Here is a 14,252-nt window from a genome sequence, read left to right as displayed (position 1 = left end):
TGTTAGGTTCCAGATCCATGTCCTCATACTGTTAGGTACCAGATCCATGCCCTCATACTGTTAGGTTCCAGATCCATGCCCTCATACTGTAGCTTCCAGATCCATGCATACTGTTAGGTTCCAGATCCATGCTGCATACTGTTAGGTTCCAGATCCATGCTGCATACTGTTAGGTTCCAGATCCATGTCCTCATACTGTTAGGTACCAGATCCATGCCCTGCATACTGTTAGGTTCCAGATCCATGCCCTCATACTGTTAGGTTCCAGATCCATGTCCTCATACTGTTAGGTTCCAGATCCATGCTGCATACTGTTAGGTTCCAGATCCATGCTGCATACTGTTAGGTTCCAGATCCATGTCCTCATACTGTTAGGTTCCAGATCATACTGTTAGGTTCCATACTGTTAGGTTCCAGATCGATGCCCTGCATACTGTAGCTTCCAGATCGATGGCTGCTCAATATTTTCGACGGTGTTGTTTTGACTCAGCAGAAAGCCATTGTAAAGTGGCGTTGCACCCTGGGTTAGGGTTACCCTAACCCTAACCCTAACCAGGAGGTGAATATTAGACATCGGAGCACAGAACAAAGACGGCCTGGTGTTTCTCCAGGGCTCTTATGGAGCTGGAGGCTTTGTTAGGTCTTTGTTAGGTCTTTGTTAGGTCTTTGTTAGGTCTTTGTTAGGTCTTTGCTAGTCTCGCCTGGCCAGACTGTTGCCTCCCGCGATTTGGGCAAATGCTCCGGCATACAGTTTGGCAAACGGAAATAGAAACGATGAGTGCAAGATAAAGCAGACGTGACGCAACCGCTCCCTTGGTGCAGTAGCTGTCCTACTGGAAGCGTTATGTCTCTTTTCAATATTTCTGGGGGCGTTATTTCGTCTTTCTCTGGTGTTATTGGTGTTACCTCCATGATGTTTTCAAACGTTTTCTTAAACTATACACCCATAACAAGAATAGGCCGCTCGAATGACTTTGTCTGAGCTATTGTGTTTCTGTTACGTTTCCAGTGGGACTACAGTTCCGTGCAGCAGCGGCTACTTCCGATACTCGCCGTTCGGGAGCTGCCGTTCCAGACTCTATATAGCATTCGGAGATTGTGGAATAGTTGTCTGGCTACGCGAGACTAGGTCGTTGCAGGCTAGCTGGGCTCGTAGAGAAGCTTCAGGGAGACGTGAATGTCTCTCTTGGGAAGCAGCCTTTTCATCTGAAATCTTTTTGAAGTTGTTTGTATATATATTAACTGTGTGTAATCTATTAACAATGCTGCTTACAGTCAGGGGCGTCACACCAAACTCTGGGCCCCATGGGTACAAGGATTCACTGCGGGCCCCCCCCATGAATGTCCTTCATAGGGGGAGAACTATTGTGCTTGTGCTTTAACTATTGAAACATTGTGAACATTTTCTTTGAATATTTCAAATCCTTCTAAGGTTTTTTGAAAAACCTATGTTTCTATGTCAGTGGTGCTCAAACTTCTTCATGTGAAGGACCCCTCAAAATATACATATATTGAAAGCTCGCAGCGCGGCACTGTGAGCTTGTACATCTGCTATTTTTCAATAGCTAAAGTATAAAATAATTAAGGCCCCTCCACCTTGGGCCCTAGGTAACTCAGTCCCGCCGGTTCGATTCCCGATCTGGACGACCTTTGCCGCATTTCGCTCCCCTTCTCTCTCCCCATTTCCTGTCAGTCTACTGTCCTATCAATAAAGACCTGTCAGTCTACTGTCCTATCAATAAAGGCATAAAAGCCCCAAAACAAATCTTAAAAAGCTGAGGGGCACCTGAACAGTTGTAATTGACAGATGCGGAGAGAGAGAGAGAGAGAGAGAGAGAGAGAGAGAGAGAGAGAGAGAATTACGTTTTCTAATCCACTCTCCAGGTACGGTGGATTTTGTAACGGTGACCTTCTGGTCACAAATAACCCGCGTCTGATTGTCTCTCCCTCCCCCCCCTCCCCCCCTCCCCCTCCCCCACCCTCCCCCACACACGCCATTAAAGGGCCTCCAGCGAGAGGCTGGTGGTGACCGTGAGAGCAGAGAGAGAGCCTCATAGAATGGATTTAATCGCCCTAACCAATCATGTCTCTTGAACGCGGCCACGCCGACAGCGTTGCATCCGTGTGAAATGACAGGTGTGGGAGGCGTTGTTGTAGAAAATAACAGCCATTAATTAATAGCCTCCCATCGAGTGCTGCTACAACCGAGCCACTTACCTCTTATTGTAGTTTGGAAAGAGAGCCGATTAAAACCCTCATTCATTCATTCATTCATTTCTTCATACTTGTTGTGTCGTCAAGCGAAGCGAGCGGCTGCTCCGCAGTAATTGCGGGGTTTAAGCGACTTGCCCCCCCCCCCCCCGAGGGCACAGCGATGGTGTTTGTTGTGTGGGCGAGAAGAAGGACGCTGCTTTTCTGCACCTCCATTTTTGCTCTGTGTAAAATAAATGCATCACCACCATTTTGCTACGGTGGATTCAAACCATGAATCCAGTGAGTCGGTAACTTCTGTAAGTGCTTTTGGTGCCGTTGAAAGCCAAAATGACTCTGGGAGTAAGAGTTTATCAGTCCTGTCCTTCCTCATGAGATTATGGAAATAATGTGTGTGTGTGTGTGGGGGGGGGGGGGGGGGGGGGGGGGGGGGGGGGGGGGGGGGCTGTCTCCCGAGGTAATGAGAGAATTTCACTGACTGTTCAGTTGTACCATAATGCTGTACTTTTATAAACACTAAGAGACGATTCGGCCATCTTGACATTTTTACAAAGGGGGAAGTTGAGCTGATTAACAAAATACAAATGACATGAAATGTACTTAATGAATGGATTAACCACTTAAACCCTGTAAACGTAGTGAAACGGATTTAAGTTATGACCCTAACCCTAACCCTAACCCTAACCCAACGGGTTATGACCGTCCTCTGACCACTAACCCTAACCCTAACCCAACGGGTTATGACCGTCCTCTGACCACTTTAAGTTATGACTGTCCTCTGACCCCTATACCCTAAACCCTCTGACCACTTTTTGCCGTCGACACAAAAACAAAAATATCGACAAGCTCGTGGGGGGGCAGATGATCCCATAGTATAGTTATGTTGGGTTCAAGTGGTTAACAGACTAAACCTGTTTGTTTATACGTAGTATATTTACTGAGCTTTGCAGAAGGGTAGCAGTTTACAAGAGTGCAGTATGTATTTCAGCAGATGTCTGTCTTATGTCAAAAGGTCAGTTGGGGAAAGGGGTTTGAAGGAAGCATAGTAAATCACGTATTCACACAAAGATGTACATGAGATTGTTTTAAACTACTTGGTGTGTGTCCACCACTATTGTTTTGTAAACGTTATTTATTCAAACATTTTCTTATACTCCATGATACAGTTTAATACAGAGTACTGTATATACTGTATATACAGAGTACAGTATATACAGAGTACAGTATATACAGTATAGAAGTACTGTACAGTATATACAGTATATACAGAGTACTGTACAGTATATACAGTATATACAGTATATACAGTATATACAGTATATACAGTATACAGAGTACTGTACAGTATATACAGTATATACAGTATATACAGTATACAGAGTACTGTACAGTATATACAGTATATACAGTATACAGAGGGCCTTTAAGGATATCAGACGCAGACCAGATGATACAGTATATACAGAGTACTGTATATACAGTATATTGTATATACATATTACATACAGAGGGCCTTTAAGGATATCAGACGCAGACCAGGGATCAACCAGCTTTACATGGGTTTGTTTGATGAGTCTGCTTTGGCATGTCAGTTGCTGCATGGAACAGATGCATGCTGGGTAAAGGTTTGTGGCCATTTGCTTTTACCCATGAACCTTTGCACTCTTTACAGTGGTGGAAAGTAACTAAGTACATTTACTCAAGTACTGTACTTGAGTACAATGTTGAGGTATTTCTTTATACTTTACTTGAGTTTTTCCAATTTTCAATAAGCCTACTTTTACTTCTACCTTTTACTGCTACTCTCAGAATCTACTTTTACTTCTACCACGCTACTCTCAGAATCTGAGAAACACATGTTGTAGAAGAGAGGCACTGTCTGGAGCAAACCTGGACCGTTTAAGCCTTTTTTATTTTATTTACAGGGTGCAGACAAATAAAGTGACAAGGTTTTGATGTCATCTTCGTCAGTTCATGATATAAACAAATATTGTACTTTCATTTCACTACAACCCACCACAAACAGTGTCAGAGACTGTTGGCCATGTGTGCCAGGCAGAGCAGTCCCAGAGATAGTAGGCAATTTAAGCTTTGGGCGGCTACGGCAGATGACAACGGTAACCGGAAATGATCAGCGCTCGATAGATCAACCTGCCGCCGTCGCAGCCGTCTCTGCAACGCCAGAAGCTCCCTTTCCACGTAGCGTCTCCAACGTCTGCTGCGTAGACGCGTCGCCATGGGAACCAAAGAGTTCAGTAAAAGGAGTGGCAGCCCATCGCCGACGGCTCTTTGCTTACCAATTTTGACCGCTGCGTCATAGCAGCCGTAGTTCCGCCTCACGTTGCGTCATAGCAGCCGTAGTTCCGCCTCACGTTGCGGTTGTAGCTTAAATTTGCCTACTGTCACAGGGAAGGGTTGGGACCTGCAGAAAGAGAGGTTAGCGTTGCCACTCTGCCCTCAAATAGGCTGGCTTTGCAGTTTCTTAATAGAGTTTTGAAACATGGACAGGAAATCTGACCCCTATCGAAACGCTCAAGTGTAGCCTCACCTCCAGACTATTTTAAGGTTTTAATTCCAAAATCTCTCTCTCTCTCTCTCTCTCTCTCTTTCTCTCTCTAAGAGAGAAGGTGTTAGATTCAAAGATAGACCTCGTAAAAAAGACAAAAGAAAAAACCTTGGTAGAATTGGTTTGCTTTGTCTCTGGTCTGCAGCTGATGTGTTGTTGTTGTTGTTGTTGTTGTTGTTGTTGTTGTTGTTGTTGTTAGTGACTTTTTGGACAACAGTGAAGTTGGCAGTTAAAGGGTTAAAGGTAGATTTATAGTTCATGTGGTGTCGTCACTCCCAGCACTGTGACATCACTGTGACATCACTGTGACATCACCAGAGATGGTGTACAGCACTGTTGTTACACCAGGGACGTGCTGGGCCCCTGATTCAGCCCGGGAAAAAGAGTTGGAGAGGCCCTCATTGCTCGCTATAGCGCTGCTGCTACTCAAAGATTTGCCATTTCAGATCATGACAAGTGACAAGCCAGTGGGCCAATTACAGGAGTTATATTTTGTCGTTGTCGGGTGGAAACCTTGTATGTCCAAAACCGTTTGTTTTGTATTTATTGTTTTAAAAATGATTTAAACAAGTGAAAACAGCCAATCTACAAGCACACAACGGGCGTTGTGTGTTTGTAGATCTGCTGTTTTCACTACTTTTGTGCGACAGCCTTGTCTGATGAAGCAGGGCTATACTTTACGAAAAAAAAAATCTAATTTGAAACTTGGAGATACGAGGTTTCTGCCCGACAGTGACGATTTACTTTGACGATTCACGTGACAAAGATTCCACCAATGTTGAAAGAAGAAAGCCACACTCCAAATTTAAAAGTTGCAAGACTTTTTCTCTGTTAAACCGTTTTCTTTTAATCTGACGCGTTTCGGCGCATGGCCGTCGTCGGCGGTTTAAAGGTTTTTTGGTTAAACAAAAAGGTCTTTTGGGGGGAGGAGGATAAAAGGTTCTGATAGCAATCATTGCTACAGAGTGTTTGTGTAATGGTTTCACTGAGAAACAAAACATCCGTGCGACTCCTATTTTGGACTGCCACTTTCTTCTTAAAGGTGATACACCATGCATTTAAAAAGTATTTATGTCATATTGTTTATGTCCCAAAAACGTTTTTCAAAAGGTTTGAGGCTAAATTACCACTCCTGAATAGAGAGCCTCTCTAATTTTTGAATGGCTCTCAGAGCATTTTCAGCTGCAGTACCACCTTTGGCCTGAACTGCGCCACCCCCCCCCCCCCCCCCCCCCCCCCAAAAAAAAATATTTGAAAATAAAATCTTTTGAAAAAAAAAATCTTTTTGAAAAAAAAAAAAGTTTTTTTCTTCAAAAACGGCCGTCGATGACGTCAGCGACGGCAGCAATTCAGGACAGCCTGTTCTGAGAACCTGTGGAAAACTTTTAACCTCAGCCTTCCCAAAAACAGAGAAAGACACAATGGTCTGAAATGGGACTTTGTGAGGATAGAAGGTGCTAGTGGGACCCCAAAAAAAGGTTTTAAAATAGGAAAAGTGAAAATTCATGGTGTATCACCTTTAACTCTCCTACTGCCAGATTATTTATTTATTTATTGGGTCTGGCGCCATCAAAAAGCGGCTTACCTTTGCGACGTTATAGTAGATAGACAGACAGACAGACATTTATTTATTTATTTTTATTTTTTTTGGTTGTGCAATAGTGCACTTTGGTCTGCCAGGCAGCAGAGGGCGGCGTCATGCGAGAATGAATGTGAATTGTCCTGCTATGTGTTGCCGTACATTCAGAGCAGTCACTGGCTACAGAGCCTCCGGGCCAGAGGAAATCAACAAGGAAGTGAATTGTTCTCCGTTAATCTAACGCATAATGGATTTTTTACACCATCACAGCGGAAAATGTGTTTACAGTAAACGGCCGCGCGACCCCTCATCAGCTTACAGTCATCAGACGAACGAACCGAACGAGCGCCGTATTGGCATCGAGGTTCTGTAAAAAATGGGGCGAGCGTTATCGTTCAAAGCGTGGGGAGAGTTAATGTTCTGGAGTTTGTTCTGTGTGTGAGCAGAGCAGAGCACCAAGAAGGCAAACAGAGGACGCAAACCCGCTCCAGTTTTATCAGGAAGGTTTATTGTCATTCCATGTTTTAACCGTACAAACATCGCCATCTCTGACGAACGTCAACACTGTTCCGATGTGCGGCTTCACACGGCTAAGTCTCCCTTTAACTTGCCTGTTGTTGCCTTTCCTTTCTAAAGGTTTTTTTTGTTTTTTCAGAAAAGAACACGCAGAGCTGAACGAAAACATATCAAAGTAGTCGGTCCAGACTTTTGAAGCAAACGCGATACATCGATGCTCTTTGGATTACACTACAAACTACTGATCACACACCTGTATAGCTTTAAGAGAGATTTGGTTCAGTTGTTTGTTAGTTTTTTCTTACAATGAAACCATTTTTTCTGTACATATCGTATCCTTTTTTTGTTTCATTTTGGGTTTTTTGACTACGTGGGTTGATTAGAAAAGTAAAAAAAAATAATAATAATAAAAAAAACATCAAATAACTTTAACCTTTTTGGCTCACGTCCTTATGTACTACTAGGTACTGTACATTGTCACTGTCAGGTGGAGACCTCATATGGCCAAAACAGTTCCGTTTTATTATTATGATTTGAATAATAATAATAACAATAAATAAAAGTCAGATCCACAAGCTTGTAGATCTTCTATTTGACGGAGCAGGGCATTCGTTTACGGTCGGAAAATCATAGTTGAAATATGAAGTTATAAGGTTTCTGTCTGACAGTGACGTAGCCTTTACTGTAAATACAAAACGATGCACTGTTTTGTTGTGGATTGTTTTGTTTGAGTTTTTTTTTTTTATATCTATAATAGGACCATCATCACGTTCTTTGCATTCAAATGTAAATAGAAAAGTCAGAGAAACTTTGGGGGATTTTTTTCTAATTCATTTATTTCTCCTCTTTTTTTGAGCATCGTCCTTAATTTGCACACGATTGAAAAAAAGGTCCTTTTTTTATGACGATGCTTATAACGAATAGGCATGTTTATGTTAATGTCTTAAGAAGATATTCTATTGATTCAAGATTTTCTTTTTTTATTCTGATGAAATGAAAGTTTAATATTTCCCAACGACAACATGATTGAATCAGAGGTGAATTTATACGTTTCTTTTTACCTCTGTTTTGATTTGACTTTTACTGTTTCTCACTCTGATTCCCTACAGATTTCACCATGTTCTGTTTGAAACAAAGAAATGTCAATAAAAGTGAAAAAAATTGATGTTGGTCATTGAATGTTTGATGCATGCGCGCACACACACACACACACACACACACACACACACACACACACACACACACACACACACACACACACACACACACACACACACACACACACACATAGCGTTCCTTGTTAGTTAAAGGACAACTTTTTTTTTACAACACATTTTAGATTGTCATTAGAGAAAAGTAAAGATGAGTGTTAAAATGTTTTCATTTACGGTACTTCTTTCTATTGTTTTAGCAATTTTAATTACCTTGATTTCATTGCATGGGGGCACGTGTGCAATTGCCTAAATGTGTCTTTTTAGACACAATAAGCTGTCAATGTATTTATTACAATTAGCCCCCATAAGTCACATCTGCCCATGAATGATTGTGGTGCAACTTGGGAATGGGCTTATTGTATCTAAAAATACATATTTAGCCACCTGCATGCCCCGCCCCCAACCATTGAAATCAATGTAATTAAAATCGCTAAAACACTAGAAAGCAGTCAATGAAAACGTTTTAACACTCATCTTTTCTTTTCTCTAATTACAATCTAAAATATGAACCCTTGTTATAAAAAACAAAGTTCTCATTTAAAATAAGTGTTAGCCACATAAACCCCAGCATCTTTTTTTTAAAACATTGTGTTCATTAAGCTTTGCACAGAATAAACAGGGTGACATCAGTTCAAATACAACAGTTTTCATTTCTGAAGGCCTCTATTGGTAACACAGGAGTACATAGGATCAATTTACATGATAAACTCCGTTTTGATTTGATGTGTTTGGATGCTCATCCACAGAAGTCATTCTGGTGCTTTCACTCTGCAGTCATTAAGATGACAGTCATATTATTCTGTTGCAAACAAGCAACAGTGTGAACATCATGATCTCATTTATACAGTATAGCAATGGTCTTCAACAGGGGGTCCGGGACCCCTAGGGGGTCCTCAGAGTTACTACAGGGGGTCACAACAACTGGTTAATATAAAAAAGGAGAAAAGAGGTTTCTATCGCTCAAAGATTTGGAGAACCCCCTGTAGTGACTCTGAGGACCCCCTAGGGGTCCCGGACCCCCTGTTGAAGACCCCTGCTCTAGGGCTTTTTGTGTTATCCTTTCAAAGTAAAATCCAGTGCTAATACCTTTTACTCAATATCAGTTTTTATTTGCTATTGAAATGTCAGTTTAAAAGTTGTATTCCATCCACCACTGCTGCTGTCCGTACAGCAGCATAATGTTAATATGGGTTAGGGTTAGGGTTAGGGACCCCCTAGGGGTCCCTAACCCTAACACTGTCCGTACAGCAGCATAATGTTAATATGGGTTAGGGTTAGCCCTGTCCGTACAGCAGCATAATGTTAATATGGGTTAGGGTTAGGGTTCTCCCTAACCCTAACCCTGTCCGTACAGCAGCATAATGTTAATATGCAGGACAAATAGGCAATATCTGACAACACACCCCGTTCCCCTTCCACTACTGTTGTTTCACTTTTGATCGATTTTTCCATTCTCTCTCTCTGGGTTCTCATAACCCAAACCGGCCCATATTTGTCTCCCTTATTTTCCCACATCTCCGTGTTTGGCAGCTCCATATGCGGTAATGGATCATTTGGAGCTCCATATGCGGTAATGGATCATTTGGAGCTCCATATGCGGTAATGGATCATTTGGAGCTCCATATGCGGTAATGGATCATTTGGAGCTCCATATGCGGTAATGGATCATTTGGAGCTCCATATGTGGTAATGGATCATTTGGAGCTCCATATGTGGTAATGGATCATTTGGAGCTCCATATGCGGTAATGGATCATTTGGAGCTCCATATGCGGTAATGGATCATTTGGAGCTCCATATGTGGTAATGGATCATTTGGAGCTCCATATGCGGTAATGGATCATTTGGAGCTCCATATGCGGTAATGGATCATTTGGAGCTCCATATGCGGTAATGGATCATTTGGAGCTCCATATGTGGTAATGGATCATTTGGAGCTCCATATGCGGTAATGGATCATTTGGAGCGGTATATGTGGTAATGGATCATTTGGAGCGGTATATGCACAATGTTTTTTGGCATTGTTCGTTTTGTTTGTGTGGAGCGGCTGTGGGGAACACCAGACTAAATGGACCAATACATCACCATTTAAAAAGGTTAATAACAAGTCGTTGGCATCAGGAGCAAACGTTGTATCTCGTTAGCGGAGTTTTTTTCATGAATTAACAGCCTACTTCATCATGCTAGTGTCACACAAGGTTAGTGAAAACAGGCAGAACTACAAGATCACAACACGTTGCATCCTGAACTTGTAGATCAGATATTTTCACTATGTCCAATGAAAGTGGTTAAGTGTTTCTGTGGGTTATTCCCCCCCCCCCCCCCTTCATTTCCTGAATAGTAAAAAATGGTATATGGTGCATTTGTAAAGCGCCTTTACCCAAGGTTCTTTACAGAGATTGTGCATTACATTCACCCATTCACACACACATTCATTACATTCACCCATTCACACACACACACACACACACACACACACACACACATTCATTACATTCACCCATTCACACACACACATTCATTACATTCACCCATTCACACACACATTCATTACATTCACCCATTCACACACACACACACACACACACACACACACACACACACACACACACACACACACACACACACACACATTCATTACATTCACCCATTCACACACACATTCATTACATTCACCCATTCACACACATAAATACACTGATGTCAGAGGAAACCATGCTTGGCACCAACCTGCTCATCAGGAGCAGTTAGGGGTTCAGAGTCTTGCTCAAGGACTCTTCAACACCAACTCTGGGGGAGCCCGGGATCGAACTGGGAACCCTTCGGGAACCCTCCATGTCCTAAGACTGACTGCAACTTACTCTACTACCCCCCCCCCCCCCCCCCCCCCAACCCCCAAACTGAAAAGTAACCTTTTTCGACATACAAGGTTTCGCCCCAATAGTAAACTTTATTCAAGTACTGTACTTGAGTATACAATTTTGAGGCATTTTCTACTTTACTGGATTATTACCAATGTTCAGTACTTTTACTTACTAGGCTACAGTACATCTCAGAGTAAATATTATACTTTTTACTCAAATACAATTTGAAAACGTTAGTTTGCTTTTGTTACTTTGTAGATTTTGATTATTATTACAAAACAAAACATTAACCACTTCAGCTCAATTTTAACTGGCCGATCTACAAGCTCACAACGCATCACAATGCAACACGTTGTGATCTGCTATTCCCAAAAGATTTTTTGTACATTGTAGACTTAAATGAGTACTTTTACTTTTGGTAATTTAACTATATTTTGATGCCAATACTTTAGTACGTTTATTTACTCGAGTGCATTTTGATTACCGAACTTTAACTTGCAACAGAGTATTTCTACATTGCAGAATTGATACTTTTACTTAAGTAAAACATTTGAGTAGTTTTTCCACCACTGCCATTTGGCCCAGACATCCAGTGAACAGATTACTGTTGTCCAGTGTTGCTGCTCGCTCCAAGCTTATCAACATCCAGTGAACAGATTACTGTTGTCCAGTGTTGCTGCTCGCTCCAAGCTTATCAACATCCAGTGAACAGATTACTGTTGTCCAGTGTGCTGCAAGCTCCAAGCTTACAATTAAACAAACCAACATCCAGTGAACAGACTACTTTTGGCCAGTGTGCTGCAAGCTCCAAGCTTACAATTAAACAAACCAACATCCAGTGAACAGACTACTGTTGGCCAGTGTGCTGCAAGCTCCAAGCTTACAATTAAACAAACCAACATCCAGTGAACAGACTACTGTTGGCCAGTGTGCTGCAAGCTCACAATTAAACAAACCAACGGAGAAACATAATGAGGCACAGGTGCAACGCAAACGGGTCTTTATTATTTACAACAATGCGACACAATTCACTCAGATGGGAACGAAGCGAAGTGAGCCCGTACCGACATTTAGAGACAGAATGAGGCAAACACCAGCTGAATGAGGTGAGCTCAAATGGACCGGGAAATTGGTCAGCTTGCCTGAACATGCCAGTGTTGCACAACACACGCAGTCACGTAACACATCGCCCACATAGCGTGGTGTGCGTCAAGGGCGTCAATTGGGTATGGCAGGGGTATGCAGCTGCCATACCCTGGGTCCAGGGGGAGAATAAAAGTTACTTTTAAATATAAATCCATGAATGTCTCTTTGTCTATCTGTCTGGTTATGTTGTTAAATAACTACAAATGCAAAATTTAACAAAATGGTCACTTTAACAAGGTATTATTGCGACCGTCAAGTTTAGCTGCACTTGAACAAACCGTAGAAACAGGGGGAAAATAGAATGTACCTCTTAAAATAAATGTATCATGCCTGTTGCTAAGGTATGGCAACATGACTGGTGGCTTGCACGTGTGCAAAGGCGCGCGTGCAAGACACCAGTCATGTTGCCATACCTTAGCTTTTTCTGAACTGACCCCACTGGTGTGCGTTGGTGTACACCTCTCCAGTGTGTCTGCCTTAACTAGCTCACAAGCTACAGTATATGCATCGTAAATGGATGATTTATAGCCAGCGTGTTCACCTTCTTCACAGCTCACTGATCTCACAGTGATAAATGCGTGTGTGTCCACTTCTCCAAGACCTAGAGAACGTCAGAGTGAACTTGGCAGGAAGCAAAAGCCAAGAGAGTGAGATGGAGAGTTCTGGTAATCGCCCTGTGCCCCTCAACGGGGTGAAGAGGTTTAAGTCAAGTCACTCCCTAGCTTCCATTAGAACTACAGACTCGCTCCCTAGCTTCCATTAGAACTACAGACTCCCTCCCTAGCTTCCATTAGAACTACAGACTCCCTCCCTAGCTTCCATTAGAACAACAGACTCACTCCCTAGCTTCCATTAGAACTACAGACTCGCTCCCTAGCTTCCATTAGAACTACAGACTCCCTCCCTAGCTTCCATTAGAACTACAGACTGACTCCCTAGCTTCCATTAGAACAACAGACTCACTCCCTAGCTTCCATTAGAACAACAGACTCACTCCCTAGCTTCCGCTGTGGCCTGAAGACTCACCTCTTCAGACTCCACCTATAGGCCCACAGCACGTGGGAGAGTGTTTTTTGAAGGTCTTTCAGTCCGAGTGTATCAAAAAAGCAACTGGGTTAAGGCAGCGGAAGCTTGTGATTGGCTGCACGGAGGTGACCAAAGTCGGGAGGAAGGAGATACACCTAAACCTAACCTTAACCCTAACCTAAACCTAAACCTAACCTTAACCCTAACCTCAGTAAAACTAACACTGGTGAATGCTAACCTGGTGAATGCTAACCTGGTGAAATGCTAACCTGGTGAAATGCTAACCTGGTGAAATGCTAACCTGGTGAATGCTAACCTGGTGAAATGCTAACCTGGTGAATGCTAACCTGGTGAATGCTAACCTGGTGAATGCTAACCTGGTGAATGTTAAACTGGTGAATGTTAAACTGGTGAATGCTAACCTGGTGAATGCTAACCTGGTGAATGCTAACCTGGTGAATGCTAACCTGGTGAAATACTAACCTGGTGAATGCTAACCTGGTGAATGCTAACCTGCCGACGCTGGTGAATGCTAACCTGGTGAATGTTAAACTGGTCGGTCCAACGGTGCTTAACCCAGATGCTTTTTTGACTGAAAGACCTGCTAAAAACACTCTCCCCATAGCACTCGCCTACCCTCAATGACCATAAATGAATGCTGGATAGCATTCTTAGATTTTTATATAAAGTTTTTTTTTTTTTTTACTGATCAGGTGCTTGGTCTAACTACGTTATCTTTTCTAGATTGATATTTCTATGCATTGATGTATTGATGTTGATGATGCTTATTGTATTGATGTGTTACCCTGCTTATTGTATTGATGTTACCCTGCTTATTGTATTGATGTGTTACCCTGCTTATTGTATTGATGTTACCCTGCTTATTGTATTGATGTGTTACCCTGCTTATTGTATTGATGTTACCCTGCTTATTGTATTGATGTGTTACCCTGCTTATTGTATTGATGTTACCCTGCTTATTGTATTGATGTGTTACCCTGCTTATTGTATTGATGTTACCCTGCTTATTGTATTGATGTTACCCTGCTTATTGTATTGATGTGTTACCCTGCTTATTGTATTGATGTGTTACCCTGCTTATTGTATTGATGTGTTACCCTGCTTATTGTA

Source organism: Nannobrachium achirus (assembly GCF_963921795.1).
Source record: "Nannobrachium achirus genome assembly, chromosome: 6".
NCBI lineage: Eukaryota > Metazoa > Chordata > Actinopteri > Myctophiformes > Myctophidae > Nannobrachium > Nannobrachium achirus.
Note: the sequence above shows the minus strand (reverse complement) of the source record.